Source organism: Silene latifolia, chromosome 2 (assembly GCF_048544455.1).
Source record: "Silene latifolia isolate original U9 population chromosome 2, ASM4854445v1, whole genome shotgun sequence".
Taxonomy (NCBI): Eukaryota; Viridiplantae; Streptophyta; class Magnoliopsida; order Caryophyllales; family Caryophyllaceae; genus Silene; species Silene latifolia.
This window is the reverse complement of record NC_133527.1, coordinates 88894195-88907186: the sequence shown is the minus strand read 5'-3', so window position 1 is coordinate 88907186 and position 12992 is coordinate 88894195.

The window sequence follows — 12992 nt, the reverse complement described above, 5'->3', positions numbered from 1 at the left end:
GATTGACCGGATTTATCCACTCTGGATACCTTCCGAGCGTGGCCACGCATTTCCAGTTCATTACTCCTCGAGTGGCCCTGAGATATTGTTTTAACCTTGACAAGGGGATGGACAATTCCTATCGCACTCATTCCCTTCGACTAGCCACAGCCATCATAACCCAAAATATGCCCATTTGACCCCATTTACGAAGGTCGTAGTAACACAAATCAAAGTTAATCTGAAACTGTGCCATCTTAGGTGAATAGTCTTTAGTCAAAAGAATCGACTCATTAGAATACTATAGCAGCTCTCGCCACGACCAGGCTATATAAATTGCCAGAACTCTATAAGCGGTCATTAGGCCCGACAAAATGTTCCTAACAGTCTGCCTATGTGATCGACTAGTCATCTCACATGACTCTATGGCACTTGAACTTGCCATCAATCGCATCACACTCTAGTCACTTCGAGACGTCACCTCATACAAATGACTATGGGCGAATACAATGCTAATCCGTGTTCACTTTAACGGGGTTCAATTGTCTCTACAACCCGTTTGGATGTAACAGAGTATAATAAAAGAGTTTTAAAGTAAAACTCGAACGACAAATGTGATTATCACATATGAATAGTCAATGCCTGATTACTATTTCATATTCTATAATCTAATTTGATCTTGTACGTAGTTGTTCATTTCAATTCAATTGAAATGACATGACTCATCATGTTTAGCCTTTGAGAAGGCTTTGGTTAGTAGGTTTTATCAACTTCTTGTACCTTACTCAACCTTACTACATACTCGTTTTCCTTTGTAATGTATACATTTGCATCACAAAACTTTCTGAGTACGTGTCGAGATCCAATCAAGACATAGGCCTTCTAGCCTTAGAATAGCTCCCCTTTGTTTTTGCGGTGTGCGGGACTCTTCCTTCTTGCACATCTCATGATCGCAAGTGTACTCAATTTCCGTTATAAATATCTCTCATTGTTCTTTATTGCCTAGAACGATTCTAGAAAATCTACTTCTTAATTATCATAGACACAATGGTATCTTAACCATCCTAATGTGTTTTGATTATGGTTTTGTCGGAAACCATGCGCAACCTCAATTGTCAATTGTCACTTGTGTAACACCCTTACACAAAATTGCATCATAAACACTCTGCTTTACTTTCTTAATGCTTCTGCAAGCACTTAAGGGTAATCTTTATATACTAGGTAAAGATTACTTAAATTCGATTTTGAAAACAGTTCATCATACTCAAAGCATATGAAGTGTTATACATCATTTCTTTTTAATTGATTCGGCAGCGGAAGCAAATGAAATCAATCAAATATGTTCAATTTAATTGAACTAGTCATGAATCTTATCAACATAAGACTTCTTACTGACCCTAATATCATGTGGATTTATCTTCATAAATCCGGATATTCAAGATGTATTATAATACTCCAAAAGTCTTAAATCATTCGCAATGATCAATATGTCATCCACATATCGGACTAATTAAAATTTCCGTAACTCCCACTAAACTCCATGTATAAACACAACTTCTCGACTTATCGAGAAATGTTTTATCACATGATCAAAATGTTGATTCTAACTCATTGATGTCCTACTTAAGACCCTCTCTTAAGTTTCACATTATCTTAGGATTGCAAGAATCTACTAAACTCAAGACATGTATTGAATACATTCCTTCTATTGAAGAAGTGGGTTTTAGATTCACTTGCTATGTATTTCATAACCTTATAATGAAACACAATCCCTAAGAAGATCCAAATAGACTTAAGCATTTCAATTAGTGCAAAACCCTTTGCAACCAATCTTGCTTTGAAATATCTCTTTATTAGTGCAAAACCCTTTGTCACTAATCAAGCCTTTTTGTTTCGGATTTTCATGGCTCTAAGCCTTGTATTGAGTTGTGACTTTAAACACTCTTATGTAAGTCATATGTTCATTACTTTCTAGAAGTAATCAACTTGAATCAAACAATTTCTTTTGTAAGTTATAAGCTCTTTACTTTCTTAAAAGTAGCATGAATTCATCATTTTGAACAAGTGACGAATTTAACCTCCTAGGTTTTGAAGAAACAATGTCTTACACAAAACGTCTCATGTAGCCAAGAAAGACCAGTTTCTTGCAACATAACATTCTTTGTGGCTCTTGAATAATTTCTCCCACTCTGTCTTCTAAAATGAACTTGTATTTTAGAAAGACAGCTTCATGAGCCGCAAACCCGTCGTGCTCGTGATAATTGAAAAGGGAAAAATGAGCATTTGTTTCTTGTGAAAACTTACAAACATGGTACTTTTACCATTTCATATCTCATATGATTCGATTTAGTGGAAAAATAATTTAGACAAAAATGATAAAATCCCCAAAAGGATCAAGTAACTCAAAGTAACTTGATTGAAATCCAAACCATATCGAATAGCGTTTGATTTCTTATCTAATCACACATTATTCCATAATGCGTCCTAAGAGAGATTTAACTTGTGATACTATATCACATTTCCTTTGGCTTATATCAAAGTCTTTACTTTGATAATCCCATCACGACTAAATCGTGATTCCTTGAACTCTTTGAAATTCTTCAAAGATTTCTCCTTTTACCTTATTAAGTGAACATATTAGCGTCAACTTAAATCGTTGGTAAAAGAAAATGATTAACCTATTTTGGATCGATGATATACAACCTCGATCTCCTTTTCAACCAAAAGGCACGAGACATCTTGCTTTGAATACAAGATACGCATATACCATTAACAATCTAATGGTTTCAAGAGTACTCGATAACTCTTTGCGTTCATCATTCCAAAATTTAAGGTTTAATCTTGGGTTACCAATTTGAGTCTTGCATCATCTTTATGATATATCATTCTAGTTTGGTTTAGAATATAATCACCTTGATGATGGGCTAGCCATTCATCAAATCATGGTGTATAGGGTCACAAAAGTGAAACCTCTTTTGTATCTTTAACAAATTGTATTCTTATTTAGAGTTTATGTACTTAATAGTCACAATTAAGTACAACTCCAAACCCGAAAACTAGATTTAGTACACAATGACTCTATCTCTTGATTTCATGGTTGCTAGTCGTCATATTCTAATCATCCTATGTATCAAACATAATGATGAAAACCACCACCGGTTTCTAATATTGACGAAGTAATACTAGCAAAATTTATGTTTAATCAAATAAACATTTAACGAAGAAGGTCCCATTAGATGTCCCACAACTAACTTGTTGATTCTTCAATAATTTGGGGTAGTTTCCTTTCTCGTGTCCAACATTTAAGACAATGGAAACTTTATCGGTCGGGATTGATAGGTTTAGTATCGTTATTCTCAACAACTTTACTTTTAACATTACCTTGTATCAATTCCATTCTAATTTTACTTCTTTAACCTCGTCCTCATCTTAACGGTTTAAGAGAATGCTCCCACTCATTTCAATGAGTCTTTACTTAGAGAAGCAAAGGTGAATTTTATAAAGATTACTCTTCAATTCAATCGTTTTAGTCTTAAAACTTTCATTGAAGTGGTTGCGTTATTTTGGTCAATTACGAATTCTGACAAAACTAATTACCAAAACAATTTATCGCTTCAAGGTACTTAATTCAATTAAGTATATGAAAAACAATCCATTGTAAGTAGATGTGTTAGTCAAGAATCAAAACCTGTTTGATAATGAATAACTTTTATCTATACTCTTTACAAGAGATCCTTCCAATGGATAATATGAGGTTTTAGAAGAAAATTTATATTTGTCTTTAGTTACGATGTTTTAATGGAGATTTGAATTAAAATCGAAATTATATCGTATATAAATTGTGGTAAAGAAATAGAACAATATGATAACGGAATAATGGAAAACTTAACATTTATCGTTTTATTAATACTTGTAAACAAGTATAGCATTTACATAGTGACCTCTACCCAACTATGATAAATGATTCCAAGACCCAAATTCATATCGACTTAGGCACGGTATGGCCGATGAAACCCTTATCAATATAACTCGGTGGATTAACGCTTTAATCGATTCTACTTTTAGAACTCTTGGTCGATAAAATTACTCTAATATTTATCTATAGCCCGGAACACATGCAACTACGGTCGCGAATACTTCCGTTGAGCTCAATCCAAATTTCGAATAAATGTGTCCATTATCCAAATCCACATCAACTTGGGCACGGTATGGCCGATGAAACCCTCATTAACATGAACTCGGTGGATTAACACTCATCACCCACTTCCCCTACGTAACAAGGTTTGTACCCCGGTAGGGCCGAGTGCACTCCCTTGCGAAATAGGTTTTCATGGTTTCTACTATTTGGTAAGGCTATGTCTCAATTAATTGTTTTAGCGAGAGGTCATGTCAATTTATTATCTATCACGTTTTAAGTGAACTAAAGCGGTGAACTACGATAATTCTAATTGACACGGTCGATAAACTCGATTAAAAAGACAATGCATGTTTAGTTATGGCGTTTTAGCGATGCATGCGACATAAAATAAAATGCAAGCATAAAAATAAATAAATCCTAGTATGGCCTTTCCTAAAATATAAAAACTATTTAACCATTACATATTCGGAAACCAACTCCATTGGTCCCTTGAACTTCGGTTGTGGCACGCATCTCGAGGTAACACCGTCTTTATGTATCGTCATTCTTGAAGAAATCCGTCTTTGGGAACTCCGGAATGAATAAAATTACATAATAAATTACATAATTTCCTATTATACATTGTAACTAAAATAAAATAAATCTATTAAATTACAACACGGTGATACGAGATCACAATAAAAATTACAACCGAATCGATATTCCCATACATTTCGGGAAATACCAATTAAAATCTAAGGCCATACTAAGTAAAATTACATAATTCAAAATTACATAAATTAAAATTATGACAATCATAAAGAAAAAAGCAGCATTATAATATGTATGAACATGCTCAATTTTATGCTAAATCGCCTTTAAATAGCCAATATCGTATATTACTCGGTTTTTACGGATTTGCGTGATTTCAACATTTTATAATCACAAAAATACATAAACTCATATTTATGCATAAGTTAATTACCCTAACCTCTTAGGACTCAAAATTTAGTCTTCACTAATAATTTGACCATAATTAACCCATATTTTATAAAATTGTTCATAAATGGACCAAAAATTACAAAAATAAGCCATAAACTTCAAATAAATCACAAAATTTCAAATAAATTCAAAATTTGAAATTTAAATTCATGAACATTCTGGAAAAATTCCATGACACTCATAATGTTCAAAATCTTAGGTTAAAAATTTCGAAATTTTTCCGGAAAAACAATGTTGCGGTTTATCGATTTTTTAATAAAATAATCATAAAAACATGGAAAAATTATTTTCACTAACTTTTCAATTTTAGATCTGAAAAAGATAATAAAATGCAACATTAGACGTTTTTCCTAAGTCATAGATTATGTTTTATTAATTTTCCACTAATAATGTCACTATTTATGCTATTTTTCTTCAAAAATCCATAAATCATGCAAAAAGACTTCTTTATAGCCAATTATTTTACACACATCTTGTAAAATTGCATGTGACAACATATTAATTTTCTATGACCAGATTCGAAATTTAACTCATATTAACCTATTTTTCACTTAAATCCGAATTTAATAATGAAAAATTCATTTTTCGAGCATAACAAGTCCAAAAATTATGAAATTTTACAGGTTATCTCAAAATAATATATGTGACAACATATCCAAAAATCAACTTAAAATTCGAAGTATAGCTAATTTTAGACCAAAAATGACATTTTTACTCATAAAATCACATTTAAATGCCATTATTGTAAATTATGAACAATAAAAATCCGAAAAATTAACCAAAATATCCTAAAACATTTTAGGACCTGAAATATTAACATGCATGTAATAATTTCGTGATATATCATAATAACACAAATTTTACAAGTTTTATTTGTTATTCATATAACTCGGAAAAACTTTTAACCAATTTGCATGCAAACAACCGTGGCTCTGATACCAATTGAAGGAAAAGTAGATTCATATACATATTAACATACTCATATATGTCATAATTAATTTGTCATAAAATTAAATGTGGATTTTATGCATGCAAACAATATAAAATATAGAGAAGAAATCAACATCTTACATTGGATGTTTTCGGATTTATGGGCACAAGTGAGTTCACCTACTCACTTGTTCTTGAGCTCTCCTTATGGAAGACCAAGGATTCAAATGTAGAATCCCTCCCAAAAGCATATACCCAAGGAATACATCTTAATAACCAATATTATTTAGATCTAGCAATAATATTAGTTTTTGCTATAAAATTAATACAAAATAAATTGTATTTTGGCTCTTGAAAATTTCGGTCAAGAGGTGATGTTTTTGTGTGATTTTATTTCTCTAGAATTATCATAAATTGTAGAGAGTTTTTGGAGGATTTTCTTACACTAGAAAATTTGATGGGAAGAATGAATTGTTTTTGTGAAAAAGAAAAGCTCTTCTCTTTCTTGTGGAGTGGCCGAAATTTTGGCTTGGGTAGGATGCCCAATACCTTTTCATTTTGCTCTTCTCAAAAGCTTAGGTTTTGCATGCCTACTTGTTAGCTTTTATCATTATGTTTATACTTAAACAATTAAGACAATTTCCACTAACTCCCTCCATTTATTTCGGTACACTCACATAAAATGGATGAGTCCATTTTATTTGTGATTTTGTCAATATGTCACATGTGACACATTTCATGACATCTTATTTATAAAATGTATTTTTAACCATTAAAAATCAACATATTAATAAAATATGTCACTTATAAAAATTATCATTGTAATTCATAATTACATGTACCAAAAGTGTTTTCAAATTATAAACTACAACATTCTGTATTTATAATAATTAATTCATTCCGTTTCAATTTGTTTCTGTAAACAATAATTTCATCCAAGTAATAAAATAATTCGATTACTTAGACCGTGTCTTATTTAATCATATTTACAATAAGATACGTAAATTATACTCACAAAATCATCCGTCAATTTTAAGCAATTTAATTAACTCGTATCGGTATACGATTAATTAAATAATCAATTAAGAGTATTTCCCTATAGGTATGACCTAAGGGGATCAACTGATCACCACCGTCGCACGACAGTAATGTCAAACTCTAGTCAGCCAATCATTACCGATATGTGTGGACCAGTTGACTGTAAAATATTACATCCCACATGTATTCTTAGAATGAGATTTAATAATGATATTTAAATCATTTGATCGCACTATTGTTGAGGACACATTTCCCAACAGATGCTAGCTTCCAAACGGATCGAGATGACTCGAAATCTCAGTCTGGATTCGTTTTTACTCTTAATGGCGCTGCATGATCAATCACTGGAAGAGTTCGAAACAAAACATAAAGCAGATTCTACGACTAAGTCCGAGTACTATGCCGCGTCTGAAGCTACAAAGTAAGCGATATGGATGCGTCAATTCTTACATGGGCTATCTATAGTGCCTAGTTCGAATGACCCGATCACCATCTATTGCGACAATAGTGGTGCCATCTTCCAAGCTAAGGAGCCAAAGTCTAGCAACAAGTCTAGACATGTACAACGGAAAGCTCATCTAATCCGAGATTACGTGGAGCAAAAGGAAGTAGTGATAGAAAAGATTGCTACAGATGATAACATAGCAGATCCTCTCACTAAAGCATTACGACAAGATAAGCATGAAGGGCATGTTAATTCCATTGGAATTAAACGTGTTCCTAAGTTGTAGTACTCTTTTATGGATTAGATTCATTCCCTTTTGTACTCTATACGACATCATCGTTTTGATATTTTATATATATTTTGTTTTTCATGTGGATTTGTACGACAAATTTTGAACACCACAAAGTGAACTCAACGAACATTATATTTTTCGGTCCTTAATTGCCCACATGAGCTGATAACTCGGCAATTATTTTGTGACGTTGGTTGATGGTGGGTTCAACGAGCCATAAGTCAACCGGTTTACTGACCAATCACAGAGGCGATTTATACGGATATTTCGTAGGACACAATTGTGACATCGACGTGGAGTCCTAAATGTTTTATAACATTCGGTGCCCGGTCGTGGATAGGACTTCCATGGTGATCCTAAGAGTCGATTCTTTTGACTATTGACTGTCTCTTGAGACTAAGGCAGATTTTGGGTGACTTTGGTTTCTTTCTCACGGTCATCCGTAACAGGGGGCCAAGTAGATTGTTTATGGGTCATTTCATGCTGTGCTTAGATCGGAAGGAGTTCGAGTTGAAGGAAATATTCAGCCTTTATCAGGTACTCGATATTTCTCAGGGCCACTCGAGGAGTCAGAATCGAAATGCATGGCCATGCTCGGATACGGATTCGTTTTATCAGTTAAGTTACTCTCTAGTCGGGGAAACCACTCTTGATCCAGATCGATTGTAAAATACGAACTTTGTGGATCCAGATCTGCAAATTGTTTTACATTGAGTGGGAGAAATTTTAAATGAATATGAGAATCGGTTATCGCACATACACTTGTACGGACAAGTGGGAGTTTGTTGAGCTGTGTCCTCCGTTAGTGCGGATAACGTCATTGCACATACACTTGTACGGACAAGTGGGAGCTTGTTGGGGCTGGTGTCCTTAACAGTTAGTGCAAGGACTTATAAATCTCTAAAAGGATCAAAGGGTATACTTTTGTATCATAATCAGTTGGTCCACGTTTATCAATAACGGTTGGCTTGCTAGATAAGTTTGACGTTATTGTCATACAGATGGCGGTGATCAACTGGTCCCTAAAAGTCACACCTATAGGATACGTTTGAGAGATGTGACGGTATGAAAATACAGTCATGTAGATGCCAATTTTGACTAACCAGTTAGTCTGAGTTATTTGACTAATAATTAGTCAAAATGTGATGTTGAGATATTTTATTTAATACGGATTAAATAATAATGGCTAAGGCGGATTAATCAGTTAATTCGTAAAATTAAATATAAGCGATTTATATTTGATTAATGTATATTGGATAAATTAATTATACGATATTGTCTTTGTCGGACACGTATTAATAATTCAACTAATCCGTGTAATTAGTTGATGCTTTAATATCCGATAACCGATGACAGTTTATAATTAGACCGTGTCATATACACTTAGCGAAGTACGAACCGGACCACGAGTTAAAGTTAAGAGGAAGTGGAAGCCCACTTCCCCTTGATCCACTCGGTTTGGCCGAGATTAGGAGAACAAAAGAGAGCCTCCTCTCTTGCTTAACCTAATCATTCATTTTGCTAAAAATTTAGGGTTTTGAGAAAAGTGCCTCTCGAAACTCGGATCTCTCATCCAACAAAACCTCACAAAACAATCCTCTCAATATTGCAAGGCAATTAGAGGATTCATTCTAGCACAAGGGCATTTCTCGGACAATCTTGGGTGCAACATTTAGGAGGAGATCTACTTTGATCTCTCATTGCCGAATTGCACTAGGACCGGAGGTTATTGCTTAATCTTTATCGTTTCTTTATGTTTTTCGTTTTATGACCATAATCACATGTAAATTTTGCGTTATAATCCTAATTTTATAGGGTAGTATACGGATATTACCCCACACAAGGATCTTCTCATCATTGCCCATTTACTTCATTATTTACATAGGCCTTCTAGTCTTGTCTTCACTTTGATGCTTGGTCATTAGATTCGATCAATTTAGCTCCATTTCGCCATGAAAATGCAAGGTTCTTACTCCTTCCCTACCGAGGGATCTAAACCTCAAAGAATATGCAAAACGAAAGACTAAAGATAGTAAATGACCCAATTATGCACTAAAAAGCATAGGAACGAGGCTAATTCGGGGACTAAATATGCTCTAAAATGAGTCACATCAGAGGTATTTTGTGTGCTTGACTCGGATTTGACCCGTGTTGAGTCGGGATTTGAATTTTGAGTCGTTTTTAGGCCCGGTGTTGGTTTTGACTCTAATTAGGGTCATTTTAATGCAAATGACATGATAAAGCCATTCATGGCATTATTTTTGTCATTCGAGACTCGGGTTGACTCAGATTGACTCGGGTTGCGGGTTTCTGAGTCGATTTTAAATTCGAGGACGGTTTTAACTCTAAATAGTGTTGTTTTAATGCAAATGAAGTTAGAAAACCATTTTTCAAATGATTTTTCATATCTGAGTAATGCATTAAACCGTCTCATGTATAGCCAATCAACGCACGCATATAAAAAACACGTTGTAGTCCGATCATATCATCGGGTGGTTTTTGGAAGGTGTAGATACCGGGTATCTACAGAACCCCCACTTTGACTGAGGCTTGGACAGGGCAAAAGTCAAATTATAGCCCCAAGGTCAATCTAAGATTACAACCTGGAGACTGAAGCGACGTCGAGGCGACTCAAAAGGGTTTGAGCCAAGGACCTGCATACAGGAAGGGTGACGTCGAGGCGACTCGGGGATGCGACTAAAGGACCTGCTTCCGGAAATATTTTAGAGTCTTACGACTGTCGATGCGGGTCGTTTAAAGTTAATAAAACTACGTATAAAGGCTCGCCAGCCATAAGAAGGAGTCATACCTGAGCCATCATCGGGAAATGTCCATGAATTGCTTCTTGTTCATATGTAGAGGCTCACCAGCTATTGAAGGTGGCGTAGAGACTCGCCAGCCATTGAAGATTCGTAGAGGCTCGCCAGCCATAAAAGGTGTGTAGATTCTCGCGAGCCATCGATGGTCGAATGATCGACTGCGGTAAATAGCCTGAAACATCGGGCTTATTTCAAGATATTATCCGGTAATGAATTCGAACCAGGTTGATGTTGATAGGTTTGGCTAGGGAGCAATGAACTCCAACGTACTGGGGGTCCTAAACGAACTCCATGGGGATAAATCACCTAGGCAAGGCTCTCTGTAAAACCATTTAGGGAGAGTGCTACGTCGGGATCATGAATGATGTTGCGAGGATCTTTGAAAGACGTGTATAACTTCCATTTGAAAATCGGCACTCACTGGGGAGTTAGAAACTTATCAGGACTCGCTGGGGATATGAATTACCGCTCATTAGGAGGTAGCGTATGCCATGTAATCGACGCATTTAAAGCCCTTAGACTTGACGGGTCAGCGTTTGTTGGGAAGAACCCAGTACTCAGTTCGAGTGCGTTTTTCTTCTCAATATTATCTGCGTGGTTAGTGACCACATAAATCCGCAGTCGCATAGACAAGCACGTAGCACGCAAGCATATAAGTACATAAGCATGTCAGAAATTAACATATAAGCAACTAGCATGTAATATCTCACGCGAGGGGAGATAGGAGTTTTGAAAGTTATGAAGCTTAATATTGAGTCTTGTTGCTCAAACATCCGTGATTTGATATATTGGAGACACATGACCGTTGTGACATTGATTCACACGGACGCATACTGACAGGCTGACAAACAGACGGTCGTGAACGTGATACAAAGTCGGTATCTACATGACACGGAGGTGACTCTGACAGACTTTGCTTATGTGTGTGCAACATCTAGCCGAAAAAGGGTGACAACGCGTATCAAATCCTTGAGGTAGAAGGTCCACTTGGTTGGGGAACATGAATTGATTATCTTCTCCAGACATCTTTGCCTATGTTTGCTTGTTTGAGATCATTCCTTGTGGCATGATGATTCGGAGAGCAAAACCAACATCTTGCCATTGTCCGAACCGAACGCTAGGCTAAAGGTGGTTTATTTTGGACTGTAGTTGAGACTCAAAAGATGTTTGAGGATAAAGGACGGGTGGCGTCTCGAAAGAGAAGCTCCTAGAGTAAGAAGATGGGAATTTGGCAAAAAGAAGAATGGGCGACGTCTTAAGGAAGAAGCCCCCAGTAAAGAGGTATTAGATTAATTTTTGCAGCTGGGTGGGATACTTTTGAAGATTGATGTTGATGTTTAAGATTGAAAGGGGTATGCGATTGTGTCCTCGTTGGGGGACTGCCTACGTATTGGCGTGAAGTGAAATCAAACCAGATCGTAGTACTTACGTGTGTGTTGAAATGGGTTGCAAATTGAAGGTGTGAGAATTGAATATGTGTGGTGGTGTGGTTGTGCCCTCATAATAGGACTGTCTAAGTATTCGCGTGTTTGCGAAATCAAACCAGGTCGTAGTTCTTGCGTGTGTGTTGATAATTGACCTTTAGGTGTATGGTTGAATCCTTTAAGGACTACCTACATATTCACGTGGCGTGAAATTAAACTATATCGTAGTTTTGCGTGTGTGTGCCTAAGCTAACTGCTAATACCTTAAAGTGTGGGCGTCACGACGGTAAATTCCGTTTGGTGACTAGAAAAATTGATTTGAGAGGATTCCCCTTGATTATAAGTCCAAGAGATATAATTTGTGAAAATGTTCCTTGTCATGTAAGGACACTAAAAAGTGAACCCTAAGGGTGAAATGGGCATGTCCCGTTCCGGGGAGCAATGTTTTTTAAAGACTCTGTATCTGGGTCAGGGTGAAAATGGCTTCGACATTATGGAATGTGGAGCCTTGGAATAATAGGTTTGTTTGACAGATAAAAATCTGAAGCTGAGGTTCACGACGGTAAATTCCGTTTGGTGACTCGAATGTTGATTGGAGAGAATTCCCTCTTGATCATGAATTAAAGAGGCATAGTTTGTGAAAATGTTTCTTGTTACGTGAGTACACTAAAAAGTGGACTCTAAGAATGAAATGGGCATGTCCCATTTCGTGAAGCAATGTTTTCTGAAGACTCCGTATCTCGGTCAGGGTGAACATGGCTTCGACAATATGGAATGTGGAGCCTAGTAATAATAGGTTTGTTTGACAAAAAAAAATCTGGAGCTGAGGGTCACGACGGTAAATTCCGTTTGGTGACTCGAAATTTGATTGGAGAGAATTTCCTCTTGATCATGAATCGATGAGGCATAGTTTGTGAAAAGGTTTCTTGTTACGTGAGCACACTAA